A 15,281-nucleotide genomic window follows, 5' to 3' on the forward strand; every position below is an offset into this window, starting at 1 on the left:
TAGGGATGCTTAAAAACATGTAAAGAAATTTAGGAAGGCCAACCATTTTGCCGATTGCGATGCGGCCTGCCAGAGACAATGGAATCCTGGATTCCAGCCAGTCTACAGCACACCCAAAGTTTCATCTCCACAGTTCATCCAGATCCCTACTCAGCCAGATGCCCAAATTGCGCGTGGGGCGAGACACCCACTCAAATGGAAAATCAGGAGAGAATGGCACGGTGGCGTCAGTCAAGGGGAATAGAACCGACTTGCTCTAGTTCACCTGGATGCCCGACAGCCCGCCAAAGCGAATGATCTCCCAGACCAGGGGGCTAAGGTTCTCTTGAGGATGACGGACATACAAAGTAACGTCGTCCGCATACATTGAGACAACCAGGGAGCGGGACGAGAAACCAATACCCCTGTGGGTAGGGTGCTGTCGCAATCTGGCGGCCAGAGGCTCCATCGCTATAGCAAAAAGCATAGGCAAAAGCGGACACCCTTGAAGTGAGCCTCGAGCAATAATGATAGGTCCGGAGACTTGGCCGTTGATGCGGAGGCGTGCCGGGGGTTGGTGTAGAGAAGTCTGACCTTAAGCAAAAAGACTGCACTGAAACCCATACGCGGCAAGATGTAAAATAAAAAAGGCCACTTTAGTGTATCTAACACCTTCGTGGCGTCCAGCAAGGCAGCCACGGCCTGTAGGTTAGGATTAATTTGATGCAACACTGAGAAAATTGTACAGAGGTTGTGCGGGGTAACCCTACTGGGAATACAACCCGATTGATTGGGAAGAGCAATGAAGGGCATAAGTAAAAGAAGACGGGAGGCATCAATTTGGCAAAGATTTTGTTGTCTATATTTATTAAAGAAAGGGGGCGGTATGAGTCACGACGGTCAGCGGGCTTATCGGCTTTAAGGAGCAAGGTTATCAGCGCCTCAAGCAGGGAAGGCGGGAAGAAACCGGTATCGAAAGAGTCATTATACATAGCAGTCAGATGTGGCTCCAAGAGATCGGCAAACTTTTTTTGTAGAACGAGGCTGACAGGCCATCTAATCCAGGGGCCTTATCACAAGGTAAACTACTGATGGCACCCAATATTTCTTCCCTGGAAAACGGTTCATCAAGGAATTTACGGTGGTAGTCTTCCAACCAGACTAGCGCAATGGAATCGAAACATTGATTGAAATCCTCCCATGGCAAAGGACTGCCAGCAGAATAGAGTTGTGAGTAAAAGTCAAGAAAGCGCGATTTTATGTCCTCCGGGGAGGTAGTCCTGTCGGGGGCCGCCATCACTTAAGGCTGTGACATAGGATGCAGCGCGCGGTGGGTGTAGAAGGTTAGCCAGAGTACTCCCTGGGCGTTCCCCCTCGCCAAAGCAACGCGCCCGACCCTCTCTGCCCAGAAAGGACAGTTCGCGACCTGCCTCATCCGAGAATTCAGTGTGTTTTTTGCGCAGTAGCGCCAACGTCTCGGGACTGGGGTGTGCCACCTGGGCGACATCCAGATCCTTGATTTCCTCCTCAATCTTAGCCAGAGTGGCACAGATAGATCGAAGGACACCGGCCTGTTTGGAAATACAATCCCCCCGAATGACGGCCTTAAACCCTTTCCATAAGGTGGAAGCAGACTCCACAGAGCCCACGTTGAGATCAAAGTAGTTAGTAATCGCGGTTTGGATGTCCGCACAAAAAGCAGGGTCCTGGAGGGCGTTAGGGGGAGGTGCCAAGTAAAGGCCTGTCGCAGGGAATGAGGAGGGCGGAGACGAATCTGGACCGGCGCGTGGTCAGAAAAGGTGCGAGCCATGTGCACCACGTTGATGAGCCAGGACAAAGCGTCCGGCGAGGTCAGCCAGAAGTCTATGCGCGACCAGCAGCCCCGCGCTCCAGTGAAGCATGTGTCTTGGGCGTTGGGCTGGGAGTGGCGCCAGGCGTCGTAGAGAGCATTATCGGTTAGAATAGATGCGAGAGCTGCAGCTGCGCGCGGATGAGACATGTGGGAACCCGACCGATCCAGTTGTTAAAAATGGCAATGTATATGCACATAAGCGGCGTTCATTTGTGTTCACTGTACCCCTTGTTGTAAGCAGAACGGATATCGCTAAACACTGACTGTGTTATCCCGCCAGCATAGACCCATGCACACACGTACACGACAGCCATTTTAGGCACCATGGCCTCTCTGCCAGTTTGTTCCCGGCACCCCTCCCCGCGCGCACTGCTCATACATCGGCCATAAAACCCTCTCCCTCTGCGTGACCCTGCCCTAGAAGTAACCCTCCTGCTTGACCCACACCCCCCATTTCCTCCCAAGAACACCCTTCCCCTCAGCTGACGAGCCCCCCCCCCAACTGCACTTGGCCTTTCGACCCGGTCCCAAGTCCTAAGACCAAGCCTCGTGGATGTACACCCCCCCCCCCCTTTTCCTGCCCAGCATAACAAAACCGTGATACACCAGCCGAAGTCCCCGATCTTATCGCCTGCCCAACCTTTGACCTGATCATCCCCTCCTGCCCTCGTGTCCTGTAGGAATGTCCGGCTGAGAGATCACAATCTCTTGTTACATTCAGGAGGGGAGGATGACATCTGAGCGACTGGTATGGGAATAGGCCTGAAGCTGGGATTCCAAGCATGCCTTTTCCTACTTCAAAGCGTCTTTATTGTAATAAGGAATGTTTGTGCATCATAAACATGTGTATAAAAGACGAAGCCTCAGAGAAACTTGGTGTGGAGGGCACCAAGAGAGAGCACCTCCTGAAGACACTATGCGAGTGTCCGAAATGACAGGCTCTCCTCATGAGAAATAAAACTCTGTTCTTGTTTTCCTGCTTCCAGCGCCCGTCTCTTTATTTGGTAATTGTTCAAGATGGGAACTAAGAGGCGTCCTGCGCCAGCAGCCTGGGCATCAGGTGCGTTATGGGCTGACTTTTCCACAATTGGCGTCCCAACGCGGGGTCCATCAGCGACATAAGGTCCGGTAAGAGAGGTCCAGACGATGGGGTGAACATCTAAACGATTGGAGTATACCTGCCTTGAGAGGGCCCTCGTCCGGCTGCCGATTGAATGAACTTCACCGATTCCGAACGGACCTCTCTCAAGTGACCTACTGTCCTGACTGGAATCCCACAGGAATGCTGCGGTAAAAACATGGAGAAAGAGAACGATTGGGCGCTGGAAAAGGGAAGGCGAAGAATTGCCCACACGGTCCGGTCCGGGTAAGGTTAAGTAGGACGTCTTTACGTCCGATTGGTAGGATGGCTTTATCCATCTGATTGATTGATTGATTGTACTTGAAGTATTGGTTCTCTTTGAGACATTTTCTATTTGCAAACAGCGATGAATAGGAACGTTCCCCTCTCTTTGCAAATAGTTAAGGATAGGTAATGCAGACGTTTGTCCCCCATTGTAATCCGTCATGCCTTTCTCCCCACTGATTGTTTGTTATCGATTTTTATCGATTATTGCTCTTTGAGATATTCCCTGTCTACAAACAGGGAAGAATAGAAATATTCTGCCCCCTTTGCAGATAGTGAAGGATAGGTAATGCAGATTTTTGTCCCCGTTGTAATCCGTCATGCCTGTTTTTCTCCCCACTGATTGATTGATTGTCTGGACATTTATTGTTCAAGGAATAGTTCTTTTGAAGCATTCTCTGTTTGCAAATAATGTAGAAAAGAAATATTCTGTCTAATCTTTGCAAGTAGTGAAGGGTAGGTAATGCGGACCTTTGTCCCCCGTTGTAATCTCTCGGGCCTATCTACTCCCCACTGATTGGTAAACTAGTTCCACCCGGACCATTTATTAGAGGTAGGTCATCTGGCTCGACCGGAGGGCACCCCTAATAAAAAGGACATATGCAACAATAACGAAGTAATCACCGTATCCTGTTAACAGAAACTTTAGCATGAAACACGCTAGGAAAAAAAAGGGAAGAAAGACATAAGAAAGCAAAATCAGTAGGCCACTGATGAGTTTTTGATTTCGCTACAAATAAGAAAACGTTAGAAATAGCTGACGATAAAACACATGATTTCGCTAGAAATAAGAAATGTTAGAAATAAGCCCGTAATAGGAAACATGAAAATGGTGAAAGAAGCCAAGCTTGACATCGCAACGGCCACGAGGCAACCAGGCTTCGCCACCCCTCACTGCTCCAAACATGTCTGTCCCACCGCCTGCCACGCCCCAATAACGGTAATATGAGATAGATACAAATCAGCAGATACCTACCCCCTTTCTGGAAACTCCCGAAGTGCTACAGGTTCGCGGCTACGCCCATCCGGAAGACGAGATCTTCGGCACGTGTAGGGCGGGTCCTGCTGCCAGCCGTCGGCCGGAGGTCGTCGCGTAAGGTGGGCCAGAAGAGGAGCCGAGGCCGACGGGATCCGGGCGTCCCCTCTTCTTTCTTCAATGATGGCTGCGACAACACGGGGGGGATGTCTTGCTCATGCCACCGACCCCCCCCCCCTCGCATCTCCTGGTCCAGCCACGGCTTGGTAGAAGCTCCCCGTTCGGCCCTGAAGCGGCGCCTTGCAGGCCACCGGGGGGGGGGGGATGTCTTGCCTATGCCTCCGACCCCCCCCCCCTCTCATCGCCTGGTCCGGCCATCATGAATATTAACGCCGAGAAAAACGGCGTGGGGTGCGCTGGGAGGGAGATGCGACGCGAACGAGCCTCTCCCACCTCCCCAGGTGGAGGCCCCCAGCGGCACCCCCAACGCTCCACTCACCCGACGAGGGTTCGTCCACTCGTAAAATGGCGGTCGACCCTACAGGAGCGGGCCCGGCGTGAAAGGATGGCCCGGTTGCTTGTTGATTAAGAAATGAGTCCCACAATCAAAAGTGTTCTCCTCGACTTTGAAGATTCTATAGGAGCCACGGGTGCCCCCGACCCCCGCAGACACCCCCGATGGGGAATGACTGCCATGATTGCCCGCGGAACGATGAAAATGTAGCCGCGAGACGTCGGCGCTCCCATGCTGACGCCAGCCTCAGTTCGAATGACTAAAATCCTGCAGACTACAGTTCGGATCAGTTCCGGTGAAAACCCAGTATGACCCGGTAGGAAACAATTATTGCCTCCCTCCCCCTTTGACTGATGGTTCATACCGCCGATCCTTTCTGTTGCCCTTTAACGGAACTTTTGGACTGCCGAAAGAGGCTCTGGGCCAACCACGAGTAGGTGGAGATTTTGACTATGCCTGGATCTGCCTGGCTGCACCCAAAATGGCGCTGGTACAAATGAAAGTTTCAACTCCTTGTTGTACCCCGATTGCTCAGCCTTGGTGTCATGAAATATGTATGCAGTTTTTAAACACAATGAATTGATATGGGATGGGTACTGATTATGTGTTCGGACAATGAATTGAAGTGAGATGGGTACTGATTGAACATTCGGACAATGAATTGTTGTTAAGTTTTGGCGCATCATGATTATTGAAAGTTCGAACTTCAACACTTATGATACTCGCTCACACTGAAGTTTCGATATGATTTTATTGCACCTGTCGCACTTTTTATTATGAAATCAACGACCACCGACTCCATTAGGTTTTCCACTAATAAGTATCCCCACATGTACAGTTCTGGCCGGCCCACGGGGTTGTAGGCCCGTATTTATGCACCGACATTTTTATTAAAGATTTTTGGAAAAAGCAAACGTAGTTGTCACGTGTAAATTGGTAAGTTTCGAATAAGTGACCACTATTTCCGATATAACTAAATTACAGGTGAAATGGCTCAGCTCGATTAATTAAGGGTTAAAAAGCATAGTACGCAGAAATATTGCAAATATGAACGGTCCAGGTTTTTGTTGTATGTGTTTTGCATTTTTGTACAGCCTAAAGCAACCGCTAAAGATCCTGGTATTTAGCCTATACTTTATATGCTACCTGTATCAGGAAAGTTGTTTTAAAAATGCCCCTAAGTCGCCCCGAAGGAGTGCCACCTGACCCCCCCTGGTACGAACGACAAACGACCCCGTACCACTGTAGGTTATCACTTTTCCTCAAAGGAGAGCACGAGCTCGCCCCCCCACGTTGCACCGACTGCCCTTTGTTCTGACCCCCCCCCCTGCGCACGATCCGTAATACCACACTTGGGCGACCTATGCTATCCACAGGCTTCCGATAATCATCTCTCCCACACTAAAATGGTCCACCTGGGCTTAAACGCCAAGTTGGCAGGGACTGCATCCCGTGGAGATAGGCCGAGTATGTAGTAAGTAAAAGCCTTTTCGGGTTTATGCGCGCTAATGTGTTTTTAAAAAAATGCTGCCCCCGCCCCCCTTCTTTTTCCCTATTTCTGCAGGTCACATCGGAAGAAAATGGTGATCTAGCGGACGAAGAGATGGGAAAAAGGGGTGCGATTATGGTGCTTACACACGACGAGCGAACAATGGCTATTTCTCTCCCTGAACTTAGCGCTTGGGAGGACAGCCTGAAGCGGAAACTACAAAATATGACTTCGCTTGGCACCCCGAATAATACAACCAAGAATGACGTGCACTAATGAATAAAATGCCTACATTTAACTAAATAGGGAAAGTTTAAGGAATATTCCGAGGTGAGGCTTACCCAAGTACCCTCCGCTTGGAGGACTAGGAATGTTGCCAGTATTTAAAATCTACTACATCCTTTTCGCACCCTCATAGACATGAAACTCAAAGCTGCCCTATTGTTCTCACAACTGACACCCACCGTTGCCTCAGCCTGGAAACACATTAGCCTGACCAGGTTAGTTCTTGACCAATTGCCAAAAACGTAAGTGTGTGCAACTAAAGCCACCAGTGAAGGCAGCCGGCGATAAAAGAAGAAGAAAAGGGTAAAAAGAGCTTAGGATGCTAAGGATGCGCAGCATACAGGAAGAGATCATTTTGGCCAATAGCTGTTCTATGTTTTGTCTTGGATTTTTGTATATAATACCAGTCACTGTTCTATGTTTTGTCTTGGATTTTTGTATATAATACATGTACTGTCTCCCCGCCTGAGTTTGTGTGTACGTAATGTATGGATCTACGTCGTCCCTCTGCCTGTGTTTCCGTATTACTTGACCCCTGCTGTTCTGTGTTGTGTGCGCACTAAATGACCTATTATTGTACACGTTCTCTCTCTCTCTCTCTCTCTCTCTCTCTCTCTCTCTCTCTCTCTCTCTCACTCTCTCTCTCTCTCCATGTCATACGTGTACTGAATGGTTCGTTTAGAGTGCGGACTCTCTCTCTCTATCTCTCTCTCTCTCTCTCTCTCTCTCTCTCTCTCTCTCTCTCTCTCTCTCTCTCTCTCTCTCTCTCTCTCTCTGAGGATCCCCCTGTTCCCTCCTCCCTTGTATGGTAACGTTGTGCCCCACCCGCACAAACCTAATTGGGTCTCTTCGAACACAAAGGTGTTCGGCAAAATTGACAAACTAAAACGATTGTAACTTGCCATATTACTACCTCTCCTTTCTGCAAAACGATAGAACCCGAGTTGGTAATGAAAGAAAGGACAGGTAAGACGACTGATGTCCCCTAATCTGGCCTTCTATAGGGGGACTATAACGTCAATGGTTGTCTGTTTTTCAGTTTGTTAGAAATGCAATCCCCAATGCCCAGATTGCCTCACCCCTCTGCACTTAAGTGCGGATGTCCAAAGCGTCCTCGCTTCCCTCGATTGACCCCAGCTCCCTGTCCAAAGCGTCCTCGCTTCTCCCGATTGACCCCAGCTCCATATCAGCTATCCCCGAAGCGTAATTGATGACCTTGATTAACCGTCGCTCCCCAAGAAAAGCATGTTTAACCTCTGCCCCCCTCTCATGATGATAACCCCCCTGCTTGCAAGAGTTAGTCGACCCCGAAGGGAAATGTAAGATTGTCAGTACTTGGGTTAAAAAAAGGGGTCGAGTCTCTACCTAAGGACTCGATTTCGAGTTTGATAGAATACACTGTCAATAGGAATCCGATTTCCCTCCACGTACGCCACGAATGAACGCCAAATAGGCTTACGAATACAGTGGAAATGCCCTTCTACATACTCCATAAGTGATCACTCATCTGACTGTGACCGATGAACCTATCCCCCACCTACTTAGGATTGGGGATGGAATTGAGATGTATAAATGTCTTCTCCTGCCAGTTTTTCTAAAACTTGTTTTGTACCCATTCAAAGATACAATCACCGGAGGAGAGGAGCTGGACGTGACGCACAGCCTGGCCACAGATCATGAAGCACGTGTGACCGCGACCAAAGGTGGAGTCGCAGAGCAACGAGACGCGGGACGAGGCACCACTCTCAAACTCGGCAGATGAAGGAATGAAGGGCTGCCTTGAAGCCCGCGATTTGCTGACCCACTTGTGCCTGAAGTCCCCGTCCCTTTTGAGCCCGACTGATGGGCCTGCCTGCTCGTCGTCCTTTGCTCCTTTGGTCCCTTGGTGTGTTCAAAGATCTGATCCCACTCCGCCCTCTCTTCCCTCGATTATTCAACAACATTATCCTTTTCGCATAACTTTTGACTCACAAAAGAAGAGCAGCATTTAGATAGAATAAGGTTTTGCCACGGAAGAAGAAAGACACGCAGGTGCCCAGCATGAGGCACCCCTAAGAAGATCAGTTAGAAAACAGGACTGTGATCTAACAGCAGAGGACTGATCACACCCTGCAACGCATAAGGATGAATCCGAGCTGGACCTATAGCTCCACCGCCGGTGCTCAACAGCGCCAACGAAAGAAGACGGACTACCAGAGCCTACCAGTGATGGCTCGCTGTTAAAAAGACATTGTGACGAAGACCCCCCCTTCCTGAACTTTCTACCCACCCCTTGACTAATTGCTTGTATCGAACTGAATTCCTCCCTCAACCATTTTGTATTGCTTTCAAAAATGTTTCATCGGTCACTCATGTATTTAGTTTTCCAAAAGTCTCTTATAGCGCTGACAAGACCCGAAGGTATCAGAGCACTTTTACTGTATTTTGATGTCACCGGAGAGAAAGTCAGAACCTGATTCTATAATGTGTCGGAAGCTTTTTCTTGATTGACCCCCGACTAAGTATTATGCCGATCTCTAGACTTGCATGAATAACCCAACAAATGTAACATCATATGTACCGCATTCCGCCAATCGTATCGACTGTGTAGAAATGAACTAGCTTATGTAAAAAAGCGGCGACTGTTAAAAATGGTAATGTATATGCACATAAGCGGCGTTCATTTGTGTTCACTGTACCCCTTGTTGTAAGCAGAACGGATATCGCTAAACACTGACTGTGTTATCCCGCCAGCATAGACCCATGCACACACGTACACGACAGCCATTTTAGGCACCATGGCCTCTCTGCCCGTTTGTTCCCGGCACCCCTCCCCGCACGCACTGCTCATGCATCGGCCATAAAACCCTCTCCCTCTGCGTGACCCTGCCCTAGAAGTAACCCTCCTGCTTGACCCACACCCCCATTTCCTCCCAAGAACACCCTTCCCCTCAGCTGACGAGCCCCCCCCCAACTGCACTTGGCCTTTCGACCCGGTCCCAAGTCCTAAGACCAAGCCTCGTGGATGTACACCCCCCCCTTTTCCTGCCCAGCATAACAAAACCGTGATACACCAGCCGAAGTCCCCGATCTTATCGCCTGCCCAACCTTTGACCTGATCATCCCCTCCTGCCCTCGTGTCCTGTAGGAATGTCCGGCTGAGAGATCACAATCTCTTGTTACATTCAGGAGGGGAGGATGACATCTGAGCGACTGGTATGGGAATAGGCCTGAAGCTGGGATTCCAAGCATGCCTTTTCCTACTTCAAAGCGTCTTTATTGTAATAAGGAATGTTTGTGCATCATAAACATGTGTATAAAAGACGAAGCCTCAGAGAAACTTGGTGTGGAGGGCACCAAGAGAGAGCACCTCCTGAAGACACTATGCGAGTGTCCGAAATGACAGGCTCTCCTCATGAGAAATAAAACTCTGTTCTTGTTTTCCTGCTTCCAGCGCCCGTCTCTTTATTTGGTAATTGTTCAAGATGGGAACTAAGAGGCGTCCTGCGCCAGCAGCCTGGGCATCAGGTGCGTTATGGGCTGACTTTTCCACACAGTGTCGCAGATAAAGTGACATTAAAGGCCCCCTGCCAAAGGATCGCCGCGGGACCACAGGAGGAGATAAGATGCCAGATGTGGTTAAGAAAGTCAGCGTCGTCGCAATTGGGGCCATAGACCGCGGCAATCGGAACAGGCTGAGGAAGTAGTAAACCATGGAGGATCGCATACCTGCCATTCGATTCAAGGAGTACCCGGGCGGTTTGCCAAGGGAGGCCCCGCCGTATCAAATTGGAGACACCCCTGGCATACAATGAGTAGGTGGCAGAGTGGGATTCCCCCCAGTACCGGGATTGGAGTTTGGAGATAGTCCCCGGCAGTAGGTGTGTCTCTTGCAAGAGTCATACATCCATTTTGTGTCGTCGTAGATGTGAGTGAATCAGTCGGGCCTTGCGGTGATCATTCAGGCCCCGGACGTTCTAGGACCAGCAGACTACGTCAGCCACAGAGGGGCAGTGTTAAGTGCAGTATCACACAGCGCAGCACAAATGGGGAGCACGAAAGAAGGAGGGCGGCGACCAGAGACACAGGAGGGAGGGAGAGCAGACAACTGGAAACGGCCCACGGGGGAATTCCACAATCCGGACAGTGAAGGAGAGGCGCGCAAGCGTCTAACTGACAGGCAAGGCTCGGAGGGCAAATCACCACAGCAAGCCCTACAGCAAGCAGTAAAAGCACAACACGGAAAAAAACGCAGGAGATGCTGCATGTTAGGGGAGGGAGGGACCAGTGGAGCGACAGGTTGACTTTCAATACATGACCAGTGAGCAGGAACAGAGCTAGTCAAAAAGCACAATGGAACGTGGCCTGCAAGACTAAATAAGAATACCCAAAACAATGAGCACAGTACAGTGTCAATTTTGAAACATGTAAAAGCAATACTGAGCAACAATATGGTGGCGAACTGAAGCCACCTCCTCAATAGAGGAGCAGAGCACCCCGCAAATCCCCCCACCATCCCCACCCCATCCCTGCCCAACAACCCCAGACCTAGAGACCCCACCCACCCCACACCCACTCCAACCCCCCCAAACAGGCTGAGTAGTCCACCCGCCCCACCCCGAAACCCACAACTAGGAGAGGCAGAAACAATGGGAGGACATGGCAGGGCTAGGCATACACTCCTGCAGAAGCAGGGTGGCCAAGTTATATATATGTCAGATATCATTAAAAAAAGGGGGGAAGATAAAGAACCAGTAATGTCTGCACTTCTCAATCATTATCACTAAGACGACCAGCCCCATCAGGCTGAGATGTAGAAGGGGAGAAGCGTGCATCTTTGACCAGTCTCTTAGCAAACGCCAGGGCCTCTCTGGGGTCAGGGAAAATGAGTGTTTTTGTGCCCTGACGAACCCTCAATTTCACCGGATAGGCTAGGGAGTACGAAACCCTGGTGGGTTATGGTGCCCATGTCATGTGCAGCACAGAGAATGGCATCCCAGTCCCGGTAGTTCAAGATCTTGGCATTGAGAGTGATGGGCACGCTCCACGATGAAAACCGGAGAGAGGACGTCACCAAAGAGTTCCTTAATCAGCTGTTCCACAAAGTCCTCCATTCTAGAAATGTTGGTTGACTCTGGAAGACCCGTGATGCGGAGGTTGCTCCGCCGGGAACGGGCCTCCAAATCCTCGTTCTTGTCCCAGATGATGGCCAAGATCTTATCCATCTGCAGTAATTTCTGCCGGTCCGGGGTGGCCGCATCCTCAGCGTCCGAGACCCTGGCTTCGATGTGGAGTCGATGGTTGTCATGTGAGTCGACACCGGCCTTCACGGTGTACAAACGGGCTGAAAGTTTGTCCAGCTGGGTGGCTATACCCGTCACCGTGGATTTGACATCCAGCATGATAGCCTTGAGGTCGTCCTCATGATTTGAGGGGGCCTCCATGGTGACAGCGGAGTCGGCACCCTCGGAGCCCGCACCATCCTGGTGAGAAGACCTTCGGTGCTCGAAGGCTATCTTGGGTTGTTTTGGATCGTTTTCCCCCATGATGGGATGCCCCGGCAGCCGAGGAGCGGCCGACAGGAGGCGGGATACAGTTGAGAAGAACCAGAGGCCCGCAGACCCCCCGACAGCCGGCAGCAGAAGTGAAGTGAGAGGTGGGTAGATTCCACACAATGACGCCACTGGGGAGTGGCGAAAGACACCTTGAGGAGCAGAAGAAAAACGTGGAGCCACTGGCAGTGGAAAGTAGCGTGAATAAGCGATGGCATAACCCGGGCAAGCTCCCCTTGAGGCACCAGGCTACTGAGGTTGCCAAGTAGGTTAGCCAGCAAGTTTCAGATCAGTTCAATACAGGCAACCAGCCCATTGCCCACCCACGGAGAGCGAGTCAAATGTGGACACTGCCAAAGCCGAAAGTCGATGAGCCCATAGGATGATCCAGGGCAGCGACACACCACGCACCCGGCCGCCAGGCCAGGGAACAACACTCAGAAGGCGATGGTCTGGCCAGAGCGCACCCCAAGAGGAGAGGCCAGGGCAGCGAGACACGACCAGGCACAAGGTGAAGCAGCAGGCGGCAAAGCAGGGAACAAGCAACCCCCAGTAGCCCACAGAGGCAGCAGCTACAGTTAGCAGGGGTACTATAGGTGCAGCAGTGGTGTTGTTAGGTGGGAAAGGCAGGGAGCGACAAGGAGGAAACAAGCTAGGACAAGCCCTGCGACTCGCTATTAGGAAGGGTCGCCTTTGCCACACTCCTTCCTAATAGCGACTTGCAAATCCTATTTTATGAGTCAGTAATAGGTTACTAACTCTAAAAAAAAGGGTTTGTACATGTTACAGCCCTTTTTAGCGGTTGCAAACGGCCCAATTTTTCGTTTATGACTGCTAAACATACATTTGGCTCCAAAGAGCCTGGCCCATCACATTGTGTGCAAAGTAGATGAAAGCAATAAACCTGTCCTGATTTTAAAATGACAACTTTTGATAAATAACTTCTCCTGGTGCAGACGTGTGAACTAATTTCCCTCCAGACTGTGCAGCCTCCTTTAACAAGCCATCAGTGGGGAAGAATGTGGTATCTCTGTGTTGGGGGCAGGGACTCTGCTGATGCCCAGTTAATTGTTAATACCCAGCATGAACTATCTAGTTATCATACTAAACAACACACATACATTTGAATGAGTTATTAAACGAAATTAATTTCCGAAAGGTGACTTAAGCAGCAAAAAAGAAACAATCCTCAATAGTACTCTGATGCCTTAGGGAGCTGGTCTAGTGCACAGAGGAACCAAAATAATTAGAATGTTAAAATGTTAACTATGACTACTGGATCAACGCTGTAAGGTGGGTTTCTAGTGCAATGTACTCCCTCTGCAATCATATTCTTTCAACTTTGAACCGCATAGTATACATACGTTTTTGATAAGGGAATACTTGATGCCAAAAGCCGACTCCTTGAAGTTATGGCTACGGTAGATGAAAGCATTGTGGTTCTCACATTATTGCACAGGCCCACAAAAACAGAATTAGCTTGTGTTCTTAACAAATCCTTAAATAAAAAAAAACAGCAGATGAATGTGGGTCATATCAGCCAATTTCGCTTATTAACGCGAACGCAAAAATGTTTGCAAAGATATTAGCGAATCGTCTTGCTCCAATTATGCCTAGACTTGTATCTTCACACCAGCATGGGTTTATTCAAGGGAGAGATACTACTGCCCACGTTAATACGGCAATAGCTGATGTGGAAAAGGTATGTTCAACCCCACTCGGTACGATCTTATTGGACGCAGAAAAAGCATTCGACCGAGTGGGGTGGGATTTTTGAATGGCTACGATTACGGCCGCTGGAATCTGTGGCCAATTTAAGATGTGGGTACAAGACATGACCTTGTGCCAAATTAGTATATTCTGGACTACAATCTGATACATTCCCGATTCTATGCGGTACACGAAAGGGATGTCCCCTTTAACCATTAATATTTGCGTTATATATAGAGCCTTTTTTTTCAATTTTGCAAAATAATTAATTAAGCCGTTCGTGTCAGGTACGTGTGCTTTGAAAGCCAATGCATATGCTGACGATGCCGTATTTTCCACGGATCCTGAGGATGCATTGAAAGTAATAGAGATAGAAGCTGTTGAATTTTTTCAAACGCTTATAGGGTATAATGAGCATCTTTATATGGGGGTATAGAAAATCACGAAGGGCAATAGATCTGTTAAAAACCCCCGTTAGCCAGGGTGGTGTGGAGTTCCCAGATTTTAAGATGTATTTCAGGTCGCCTTTCACCGGACGTATCCGCAGTCTTCTTAATTTTTACTTTACTACTTTCTCTCACAGGTTCATGTTAGGTGAGGAAAGTAATATGTTCCTCTACAGGACTAATGACCCAAACTACTTTAAAAGTGTCAAATTTAAGACTGTACGAGATGCTATATTCATCTGGTGGGCTATTATGCTCAAATGTAACATATCATTCTACCATGATAAGTATCTGTTATGGAATAATCCAAGTTTGCCAGAAGTGTTCCATGATGCTATCGGAAAAAGCTGGGCTAGAAGTGGCGTCACATGTTTATCGGATCTGTATGATAGTATGGGTTTTATCTCTTTTGGTGCACTTCAGACACAACATAAACTTTCTGACAACATGCAGTTTAAATATCTTCAGATTCAAGACTATTTTACCCGCTATCTGAAATTGAAGCATGTCTCTCGCTCTGACATATGGGAATGTCTACATGCTGCAAATAATAAGTCTTTGAATAGTATTGCATATAAATATCTGAGTACTTTTAGGTCAGATGATTTGGAGAGATTAGCAGATCGCTGGAGTAAGATCCAAGGGGAGACGGTTGCGGCTACTTCGATTTCGCAGTCTCTAAGTACAATAGATAAATCAGCATATTCCACTAATCTACGATTGCAACAACATAGTGCGATCTGCTTATTATATTATACGCCTGAAAGAATTGCTAAATGGTCACCTAATAATTTAATTACCGATCGTAAAAAATGCCCAAGATGCGAATTTTATGCGGTAAACATTTTGCATATGTTCATAACATGCCCAGCATTATCGACATTCTGGCAAAGGGTTGATCAAGTGATTTCGCAGAAGCTGGGGATTTATTTACCTCTTACAACTAGAGAAATAATGCTGGGTAGTAAAAACTCGAGCTGTAAGTTGAATGGTATATTCTCTATCTTAAAGGCCTCAGAGAGATTAGCAATCACCAGGGTCTGGATATTTCCAAAACTGCATTATGCCACTGATTGGTGGCAGATAGTCAGACA

General features: G+C 48.8%; 1 protein-coding gene across 1 annotated transcript in view; it reads right to left on the reverse strand.

Moving 5' to 3' along the window:
• The window catches only part of ST8SIA2 (ST8 alpha-N-acetyl-neuraminide alpha-2,8-sialyltransferase 2), a 395,574-nt gene that overhangs the window by 179,491 nt on the left and 200,802 nt on the right, over positions 1 to 15,281 (reverse strand). The gene's annotated exons all lie outside the window — the stretch shown is intronic.

Source organism: Lissotriton helveticus, chromosome 3_1 (genome assembly GCF_964261635.1).
Source record: "Lissotriton helveticus chromosome 3_1, aLisHel1.1, whole genome shotgun sequence".
NCBI lineage: Eukaryota > Metazoa > Chordata > Amphibia > Caudata > Salamandridae > Lissotriton > Lissotriton helveticus.